Source organism: Chelonia mydas, chromosome 1, assembly GCF_015237465.2.
Source record: "Chelonia mydas isolate rCheMyd1 chromosome 1, rCheMyd1.pri.v2, whole genome shotgun sequence".
Lineage (NCBI taxonomy): Eukaryota > Metazoa > Chordata > Testudines > Cheloniidae > Chelonia > Chelonia mydas.
In genome coordinates, this window is record NC_057849.1 from 114,941,032 (window position 1) to 114,951,698 (window position 10,667).

Genomic DNA, 10,667 nt, shown 5'->3' on the forward strand with positions numbered 1-10,667 from the left:
GAAAATATCAGATTTTAGAACTAAAATGTCATCTCAGTCTCAACTTTATAGCGTCACTGCCATCACGCAGTAATAAAAGCAAATAATTTGTGGGAAATTTTTAGAGACCATTTAGATTAGTGGTTTTCAACTTTTTTCATTTGTGGACCCCTAAAAAACTTCAAATGGAGGTGCACACCCCTTTGGAAATTTTAGACATATTTTAGACACAGTGGCTAGAGCTGTGCTTACTGTAAGTAGGTGTGCTACAAATTTCCACACACAGCTATGCTAATTCACCTATATTCCTCTACTACTCCAGTTCTGACTCTCCTGAGTAGGGATTGCCAATTATGCCAAACTATATGATGGTTTTGTTATACAGACAAATGTCCACCCGAAATTAAGAGGCCACGACTTAACCTATTTATAGCTGTCACTTAAGTGAGATTTAAATCATGTGACCTCCAGAGGTTAAGGCTAGTGCATTAACCTATTGATCAGTCTAGACCCCAAGCTCTACGATATTTCTATAGCATGCTGATTGTTCAGATCCAATAGACCTGGCTTCATTGTTTCCAATGAAGTATTTCTATCACCTTCAGCTTCAACCGGGATTCAATAGAAGTCCTCCATTGAAAAGAGGGGATTGTTTATTTTTATTGCATTGGAGTAGCCAGGGCCAAACCAGCAAGTATCTACAAAGTACCTGAGCAACCATTTGACCACATCACATAATAGTGAGTAATTTGCAGATGTAAGTGGGGAAGAAGGAAAATCAAGTTGAAGTAGCAGAGGGGAAGGATAAAGCCCTGGCAGGGTAAATGCTTCCCATTTAGTGCAATCTGGTGCATTCCAAAGACAAACAAATCAATCAGCAAAAAACTCCTACTTTCTCTGCAGAGGTGTCTTAGTGAGCCAGGATCTCACTCTCATTCCTCCCCCAAATGTTTTCATCACCCACTTCTCTAATAACCTTCTATTTTCTTCCCCTTGCCTCCCCAAATTCAATCTTACTTCATCCATCAAAGAATTCCACAATCTCACACTTTACCTCAGCCCCATCAATTCAATCTTCCCCAGTCCCTAAAAGCATCCATCCTATCACTGGCTTTTGGGTGGGGAGATAGGCTGAACTCCAGATGCAGACTGACTTGGATGGAATTGCACAGCCACTCAGAGCTCTCACCTGAGTCCTCATTCAATCTCCCTCTACAAATTGCAGTTCAAGTTTCACGGTTCATCGTAAGGCAGTAGGAGGAGATATAACACCCTTTTTGTGTGTTCCTCTTCCAACTCTCATGCTTAGTGGCTGGCAGCCAAGCAAAATGCTGAAAGAACCATGGTGACTACATATGTCTTCAGTTGTTCCCCCGAACATTCATACAGCCCTTTTTTTATTATAGGCAGGTTGCCCAACACATCCTGTTATAAGACTGGAAATTCCTAATCACTCCATTGATTTAATCCTAGGCAATATCTAAGATTTCCACAGCTTCCCCCACAGACTGAGATGGTATGATGGGATAACATGGTTTTGGTAATTAAATATTCATGGTAAATAGGCCCAATGGCCTGTGATGGGTTTTAGATGGGGTAAGATCCAAGTTACCTGGGAAAGAATTTTCTGTAGTATCTGGCTGATGAATCTTGCCCATATGCTCAGGGTTTAGCTGATCGCCATATTTGGGGTCGGGAAGGAATTTTCCTCCAGGGCAGATTGGAAGAGGCCCTGGAGGTTTTTCGCCTTCCTCTGTAGCATGGGGCACGGGTCACTTGCTGGAGGATTCTCTGCTCCTTGAGGTCTTTAAACTACAATTTGAGGACTTCAATAGCACAGATATAGGTGTGAGGTTTTTTTGTAGGAGTGGTGGGTGAAATTCTGTGGCCTGCATTGTGCAGGAGGTCAGACTAGATGATCATAATGGTCCCTTCTGACCTAAATATCTATGAATCTATGAATCTATGACTGTGACTAGCACATACCTTTGATGCTTGTGAGGTAACGATCAATAAGACTGATCCTCCTATTAATGATTTCTGTTGTGGTTCAGCCTGCATGGCATTTATCAAGCTGTGAAGTGGGGCTAAAACCTCAGCCTCTTTTATGTATAACATAAGTTTTCCTTAACACACGTTGCTTTTGTTTACCTGAAATTTCCCCCTAAACTTCCAATTTTGCTTGAAGTACACACTGGGTCACGTTCTGCTGTGGGACACCAGTGTGTATCTGGAGTGACTGTACTGAAATCTATACTGTTGCCACCCCCTAGTTATGTGGTTGTATCTGAAAACATAATCTGGCTTTTTGTGTTGGTTTTCAGGCCACTTGAGAGAACCTTTTATTGATAATAACACTTTGTTTTTCCATAATCTATAGATCTCAAATGCTTTACAAAAAAAGTTCAACTAGTCCCATTTTACAGATGGAGAAACTAAGGCAAAGAATAGTGAGGTGTCTTGCCCAAGGTAGAATGTACCTGGGCTCAGAACCCAAGTGTCCTGACTCCCAGTCCCTTGGCCTATTCACTGAAGCATGCTGCCTCCTTTCAGCCTCAGTGCTCTCTCTGACAATAGGGCAAGTGTAGCTCCAAGTGTCAATTTTGGTTTTAATTACACATTTATCGGTGCTTGTACATAACGAGCAGATAAAGCACTTTATCTGATCTTAACACTGTATAATTCACTCATGGCTGGTAACTCCGATGTCTTTTCCAGGGGCCAAGTCTGGAAGTCCTTACCCACTTTTCACACAGTCCTTTTTCACTGGCAAACTTCCACTGAAAGCTGAGAAAGGACAGAGTGAAAACCAACTAAGGGCCGCAGGATTTGACCCCTGGTCATTAGCTTCAAATGCACATTTTATCTTAGATGCACTTTTGTTCTGCTTCACCTTTTCCTTTGTCAGCCTGGTGTTGGGGTCTGGTATGAAGGTCATGCTTCTTAGCAAGCTCTCACAGCCTGTCTTACACATTCACAGTTTTGGTCAGCCTCGTCTTATAGAGTCACATCTGTGGACCCCTGGGAGTCAGCGGACCACAGGTTGAAAACCACTGATTTAGATCATTAGCTGAACATTTTCAGACAATTTTAATTAGATTCAAAAGAGGAAAGCAATCTCTTCTCAGGCAATTTTAGGCAAATTTCATAGATTTTTCAAAATCTGCTTTTTCTACACAATAAATATCAAAACACATCTCTTTGTTCCTCATATTTTGTTTGTTTGTTTTAAATCTTGTTTTTAAAGGCCTCAGTTTGGCAGCTGGTTAATTCAGGGGATTGGTACAGGAATGTAGAGCTTTCCACCTCTAGGTTACCTCAAGTCTGAATCCAACTGGGGGCCCTGATCCTGCAAACACTTATGCATGTAAGTAGTGCCATTGACTTCATTCCACAACTGAGGTCCAGTTTGGTAGTAATTTTAAATTGTTGCCATTTGTGGGTTCTTCCTAAATAGGGAAACGTAGCCCCATATTCTCCAGGGAAAGAAGAGAGACAAATATTATATCCATTAGTCATTATAGCCCAGATTTTTAAAGCTATTTAGCCATTGCTGCACTCGTTGCAATGCCTAACTGATTTAGGAGACTAAACCTCACTTTCAAAAGGGTATGTCATAGACTACTGAGTGCCTAAATCCCTTTTACAAATAAGTTAGGTTTGTGACATTGAGCACAGTAGCACCTAAATAGTTTTAAAAATCTGGACCTATTTGTTCATCATTTGAGAGAGACTAAGAGTCACATAGGTGAAAAAAACACCCTCTGGTCCAGTAATGAAATGGAAGGTTATCAAGAATATTGGAAATTATATAAGCATGAAGCAGTTCAGAACAACTTTCCGTCTCCTCCAAATCCGGAAATGTTTTCTTCCAAGTGAGTTTTTGTGAAACTCTTGGTTCTGTGTCCGTAACACATATATCCCAGTGAAAATGACAATTGTTTTACTATTTATTTTAGAGCTATTTTGTTAAGCAACATGACAAAAAATAAAGGTAGCAATCTGCTTTCTAAGAACTGCACATATTACCTGGATTAAGAAATTGTCCAAACTCAAACTCTCTTTCCAATTTCGGAGAGAGAGAGAGAGTATGTGTGTGTGTGTGAGAGAGAGAGTGACAAGAGGGTGATATGTGTGTGACAAGATGGTGATGTGTGTGTGTGTGTGTGTGTGTGCGCGCAAGCAAGCAACAAGAGGTTGATATGCCATAGGTAGAAGGTAGGGTTTGAAGCTTAATGGAAAATCATGAGCACTCACAACTCTCAATTTTTGAGAGGTAGCATAGGCCATTTACTAAAAAACTCTAAGCTTTCTTTTATATAAATTAAGGAATATTTGCCTTGCAAAAATTCTGTCTCGGGACACATAATGCTGTAACACAAAAGGGTTAACTAGGACTTGGTCTACACTTCAAAGCTTTGCTGCCATAACTATGTTGGGTAGGTTTCAGAGTAACAGCCGTGTTAGTCTGTATTCGCAAAAAGAAAAGGAGTACTTGTGGCACCTTAGAGACTAACCAATTTATTTGAGCATGAGCTTTCGTGAGCTACGATGCGAAAGCTCATGCTCAAATAAATTGGTTAGTCTCTAAGGTGCCACAAGTACTCCTTTTCTTTATGTTGGGTAGGAGTGTGAAAAAAAATCACTCACCCCAGCCAATACAGCTATACCAGCAAAACTCCTGGTGGAGATGCAGTTATACTGATAGAATAGTGCTTTGTAAGCATAGCTAATATCATCTGAGCAGGTGGTGAAGCTCTGACAGCAAAAGATCTTCTTTTGCCAGCATATACTGCATCTACACTAGTGTGCTTTGCTGACATTACTATCCTGGCAAAGACTCCGTAGTGCAGACAAGTCCATAGGCTTGCTGCACTTCCTTGTTCACATTAAGAGTTTAACTTCAAAGCCCACTTCACACTAGTGGAACACGACTTGAATGCCAACATTATCCAAACAAAAGATAACCAAGCCAGAGTCAACAGGACTGAGAGGGGAGCGAAGGCACAACTCGCAGATGCCCTAATTTGTGCACTGGCCAGGACTTGGAACTGGCATATCACCAGCGTCAGGGGTCACCTGGAACCAGATGTGACAACTAGATTGCAAAGGAGGCCCCTTGTTCCAAGGGTATTTCCTGGAGAGGCTTTTGGGTTTGTGATCAATTTGCACCAGCAGAGTGGGTGCAAAATAGTCGCATTGCAAGGGTAAATTCTCCCCAAATAATTTTAGCCACTGTGTTGCTTCTTCACTGCACCGTATCACTACGTTCATAAAACTCCTTGTATGTGCCTTGGCATCAGTTTTCAGCAGGATCTTGATTCATGTTCAGCACATGTTGAGCTATAATTAGAGAAGTATGTTTTTCAAACACACTTTTTTCAGGAATTCAAAAAAACAAAACTTGATTCTGCTTCCATTTTCCATTGAAGTCAATGGCAAATCTACAAATGACCTCAACAAAAGCTGGATCAGAGATTAGCACTGTTTAGACACACTGGCAATATGGACTTGGTTCTCCAATACCTTATACCTTGTGCTATCATTTACAATCATGCAAAGTGTGAGAACAAAGCAGATGTAAAATGCTACCATTTTCATTTAGTAACATGTTACATCCACTGGTCACAAGTGTTTGCACAAAATACAAGGTGCGAGAAGACAGGCCCATGGTTCCAGAATGGCAAGAATGGGCAAATGACTCCTGTATCTTGGCTGAGGGACAGGGGCAGCCTGACTTTGGACCCTCAAACATTTGTGGAATCTTTTAAAATAGTGTGATGTAGGATTCAGGCTATGTGACAGTATTGTATATTTACAGGGGAATATGATCCCCCGCCCCCAGCTTTTGCAGATATATTTGGAACGTACAATATGTTTAAAGCAAAAACTACCTAACAGTTTCCTGGAAAACCACTTACTCAGTAGATTTATTTCCATAATATCCTGCCAAAAATGTCAATTTTCTAGATAAAATAGCTTTTCCTGTAATTCTCCAACAGCTTTACTGCAACTTTCCTTCGACCCTGATAATAAGTTCCGTGGTCTGAGGGAAGAGATATACCTTTATGGGCTCAGTTCTCCAAACCTTTACCCATGTGAAGGAGACTTTGTATATCCAATGTCTGAACACACAGGAATGCCTTCCAATGTCGCATATTTCTCTGAATAGACATGTCAGACCCTGTAAGGTGCCAAGTGGCAGCAGCTGTCTTTGATTTCAAAGGCAGTGAGAGTGCTCAGGGTCTAGTTATTATATTATAAAGAGTAGTTGTCTACCAAAGTAATTTTCCTCCCCCAAATACAGCTGTGTTAACAAACACAATTATCAGCTGTTTTCCAAACTTGCATATTGGCAATACATAATGGATATTATTTATAATATTGTTTACAAATATGACTAAACATAACATGCATACACTTCATACTAGCAAAAACTGACAATTAATACTATAGTAATTTACTCATTCACAATGTTTTATGACTTTGATATAAAATGCCAGCTGATACCCATAAAGTGAAGAAATCTTAGAAGCCTTCATAATGAGCACCCATTCATCTTTCAGATGTTATTTTCACACCTTTAGCAATACACAATGCTTTCACTCTGACAGCAAATGATGCTTTAAAATAATGAGCATAGCATTGGACTTAGTGCCAGGAATAGCTCTCAAGGGAATCAGTACCTTCCACATTAGTCAAAACTGTAACTGTATAGTTCAGCAAGCCCAACATTAAAATATAACAGTTTTTAATTATTGTGCCATACATATTGCCGTACATAGTGTAGTAATGCAGTGTTTTGAAACAGGCAGGTATATCAACATGGAAAATACAGTGCTGCAAAAACCATTTGCACACAAGAAGCATCTTTCATATCTTTGAATTGTAAACAAATGTTCAACTCAGGAAACTGAAGGAAAAATGTTAGTTTCAAACTGAACCTCCTTTCAAGGGAGGCCATTCATTTTAGTTCCAAAGTTACCTGTATTCTACACAAACTTGGAGTCCCTCACTTTTCTTTTACTCAACATTGTTTACATCACAAATAAAGAATCTTGTAAATGAGATTATACAATTATTCATGCCAAAGGAATGGATCCCACAGAATGTTCAGTTTCCTGCATGAATTATTTTTTGTGTGCTCTTTATTTTGACTCTCCATCTCACACCCGAAATTACATTTAAATTATAATATAGAAATTGAACCTACCAGTTGGACAATTCAGAATGGAGAGAATCAACTGAGTCTGTGTGTCTTGTCCTCCACTTTGATTCCTCTATTACAGCACATGCCAGAGATTAGTGGAAACTTTATAAACTTGCTTCTGCAATTCATGCCTGTAGGAACAAGATATGTAACCTCATTTCAAGGCACCTCCCACTGCATAGGGTTTATCACGTAGTAGACACAGAAATTGTTTTGGTAACCAGTGCCTATCAGATGTGGTCTCTTCTAACTAGAAATAAATATACTTCTTAAACAACACTGCATTCATTATTAATCACTATGTGCAACACTTACGTCAACTTTTTAGAGCCTTTGGATTATAATGTAATAAGCCTGCTGGCTAATTCCAGTGCACCCTTTCCCACAAACATCTGGCAGAAAAGGACAGAGCTGCACTTGGTCAATAAAAGGCATTGTATGATTCACTTTGATTAACAACCAAAAATAAGTGACAGATAAAGAACACTAAGGACCAAAAACATGAACTGAAAGAGGGTAGAGGGAGCACAGAAGAGGAACTTGAGAAAGGCTGGCCAGGCAGCAAGGTCAAAGCAATGACCAGAGGAAGAGCTGGAGTAGCAGGAGCAGCTTTTTAGTGAGGGAAGCAGCCATGAGGTAGCCCCTTTAAAGGACTTCTTCAGGAATTATGCTGTACTTTTTCTCACTACCAAACAAACAATCCAACAATACAGGACGTGTATACACCAGAAAGCTTTGACATTGCAACCACTGCTGCAAAGCCCCAGTGTGGAAGTAACACACCATATGTACACTGCCATCATTACACCTGTTACCACCACTGCTGGCATTGTTACTCTTGCTCTGGACAAGGCTAACCATTGCGCTGTCCACCATGGCACTCTGCATCATTGCACGGCTACTACAGGCAGTTAAGTGCTGGCGTAACAACTACAACTGAACAATTAGTCCTCCTAATCCAATCCCACAATGCTTCAGCCAACCCTTCAGTGACGGCTTTATAAGCTCAGATCACTGGCTCTGTCACTTGTCAAGCCACTCACTGACTGACTAAAGGCAGCCCCAAGAGCAGCCAAAACAGTGGTCTGCTGGACTCATCTCTGCCTGCCTCCCTCCCATCAGGAAACCGTTCCATGCACGCCCAAGCACAGCCAGCACAGGCCTTGGTTGGTCCCTGCTCTTGCCAGGCAGCCTCTGAACTAATTCCATAAAGGCCTGAGAGCATTCCAGGTGGTACATGGCTGGGTTCAGCTCTACCCCTTCTCTTCTCCATAAGCAGCAAGACAATCCAAAATACAGTTTTATTCAAACTTTGCAGAAACATGGGAAAAAAATCTCATGGCGCTTTATGCTGACGTTAGATCTTTCAGCTGCCTTCAGTACTGTTGATCATGAAGCGTTCTTGTGTCACTTAAGCACTGTGACAAGAGTGAATTGGCCTGTGTGTGGGTGGTTTCATTCCTTTCTTTCTGAACACTCTCAAAGGGTAGCCTTGGACAGGTAGCCCAGAGGGCAGCCACATGTGGAGCTCCATAAGCGTCCATCTTGTTTGCTTTCCTGATCAATGTGGGTACATGAGAGAGACCACTGAGAGAGTTAATGAGGAAGTATGGCTGTGATGCTTTCTGTGTTCTGTCACTCTCAGTTCTGTATCTCTATTTCATCCCATCCAGGCACTGCTGTTGAATGCTTTACCCAGGGTCTGAGACTCGTGGGAACTAGTGAGTTGAGGCTCAATGCAGATAAAACAAAGGTGATGTAGTAGGTTGGAGGCAGGTGTGTTGTGATAATTGGGCCTACAATTTGCCCTACTGTAAAACATACATGAGAGTTTATAAGATGTCACAAGAACCTATAAAAACAAATGTTGATGGGAAAAAGTATGAAAGGGAGAGAGAAAGACTGAATGAGTCCAACCAAAAAGGCCTACTGAGATAATTCAAGGACTGTGTAGAGATCGTGCTTGGTAAACAAGAAAAGTGTGGAACCAGAAATCAGTGACCCAAAATTGGTGAGTGTGAAAGTTGGCCTAATTGGTGGGCAAAATAATGAGGGGATGGGCTATTCTGCCCACCATTCCCTGTGTGGGTCCTTAAAGAAACAGACTTTGGGGAGGAACATTGGCTACTAGAGCAAACTTCACCATCGTGGCTGCCACCCTGACCATCTCCTGGGACCCTGGACCTTCTTCATCTTAATTGTGAGGGACGTCCTGACTTGACCAGGCCAGAGTGAGGGACGCAGATGACTCCACCACCTCTACTGGCTGAATCCCAAACACCACGTGGGATGTGAGACTGTTTCTCCACACACACACACACACACCCACTGCCCCTCCCATGTGTCCTTTTCCTTCCGCACCTTATTTCTTCTTTCCTGTCTCTCTCCTTTTTCCCTTCGTCTAATAAGAGTCTGGCTTAGCTGGCCAAGACTGCATATTTTTCAACACTGCTGCAAGCCGATGACCAGAAACAGGCAACTAAAAGCAAAGCCCTTAACAGCCTGATGCTGGTACAAATGTACCAGATCTCGCAGTGGCTGATAAGACCATGTGCTGTGCCTGTGTTTCTCCAGCAGTGAGATTGCAACTCAGGGCAGGTCTACACTACAGCTGGGATCGACGCTCTGAGATCAATCCACCAGCAGTCGATTGGCGGGTCTAGTAAAGACCCGCCAAATCAACTGCAGATCACTCTCCAGTCAAACCCTGTACTCTACCCCCCGGATGAGAAGAGTAAGGTAAGTCGATGGGAGAGTTTCTCCCGTCGACCCCTCGCGGTGTAGACCCCGTGGTAACTCGACCTAAGGTACATAAACTCCAGGTACGTTATTCACATAGCTGGAGTTGCATCGCATAGGTTGACTTACCACGGTAGTGTAGACATAGCCTCAGAGTCAACACCAGAGACAAAAGCTACATGTCTGTCTTTGCTGTTCATTTCGCTCTCCCTTTGTGTGTGTCTGTCTCATTTTGTCTTCTAGGACACAGGATCAGAATTTAACAGCAGCAATGACTGCTCCAGCCCTTCTCTACTCACTTATCTTTACCATGCTATCTAAGAGATTGTCAAATGTGGGAGGGGGTGTCCTTCTAAAAACACCCCCCAAAAGGGAAAGGGAACAAGGGATGTTGTTAACATGAAACCCTTATTTAATACTTTACATCTAAAATGTTTCCTTCTTTTCTGTATCTTTAATAGAAGGTTTAAAAGGACGTTTAATGGTGTGTTTGCCATGGCGTTAAGCAGGCTGAAGTCTGTGTATGCCAAATCCCAAAACTTGTATAAAGCTGTTTAAAGTTGAACAGTGACTAGGTTACATTAACACCTTTGGCCCATATAGTCCATCTTACAGCATATGTGCCTGCCTTTTTCCTAAAAGAGTCCACAGCTGGGGAATATTGTTTGATCACCAGCTGTTAGTAAATGTTCCTACCCCAGCAATGACCAGAAACATTTTTGTCCATCTCCCTCTGGCT

The 10,667-nt window shown here is 41.8% G+C and overlaps 1 protein-coding gene across 3 annotated transcripts in view; it reads right to left on the minus strand.

The window, feature by feature from the left end:
- IL1RL1 (interleukin 1 receptor like 1) overlaps nucleotides 1–7,564 on the minus strand; it is a 45,695-nt gene extending 38,131 nt beyond the window's left edge. For 2 of the 3 annotated variants that reach the window (XM_043536713.1, XM_043536704.1), the window contains exons 1-2: nucleotides 7,505–7,564; nucleotides 7,193–7,320 (exon numbers count right to left, since the gene is read on the minus strand). The gene's annotated coding sequence lies outside the window, so the exon portion shown is untranslated. Of the gene's footprint in view, nucleotides 1–7,192; nucleotides 7,408–7,504 lie in introns of those variants that run through there. The other variant, XM_037897961.2, reaches the window with a different exon arrangement.
- Between the last annotated feature and the right edge of the window lie 3,103 nt (nucleotides 7,565–10,667).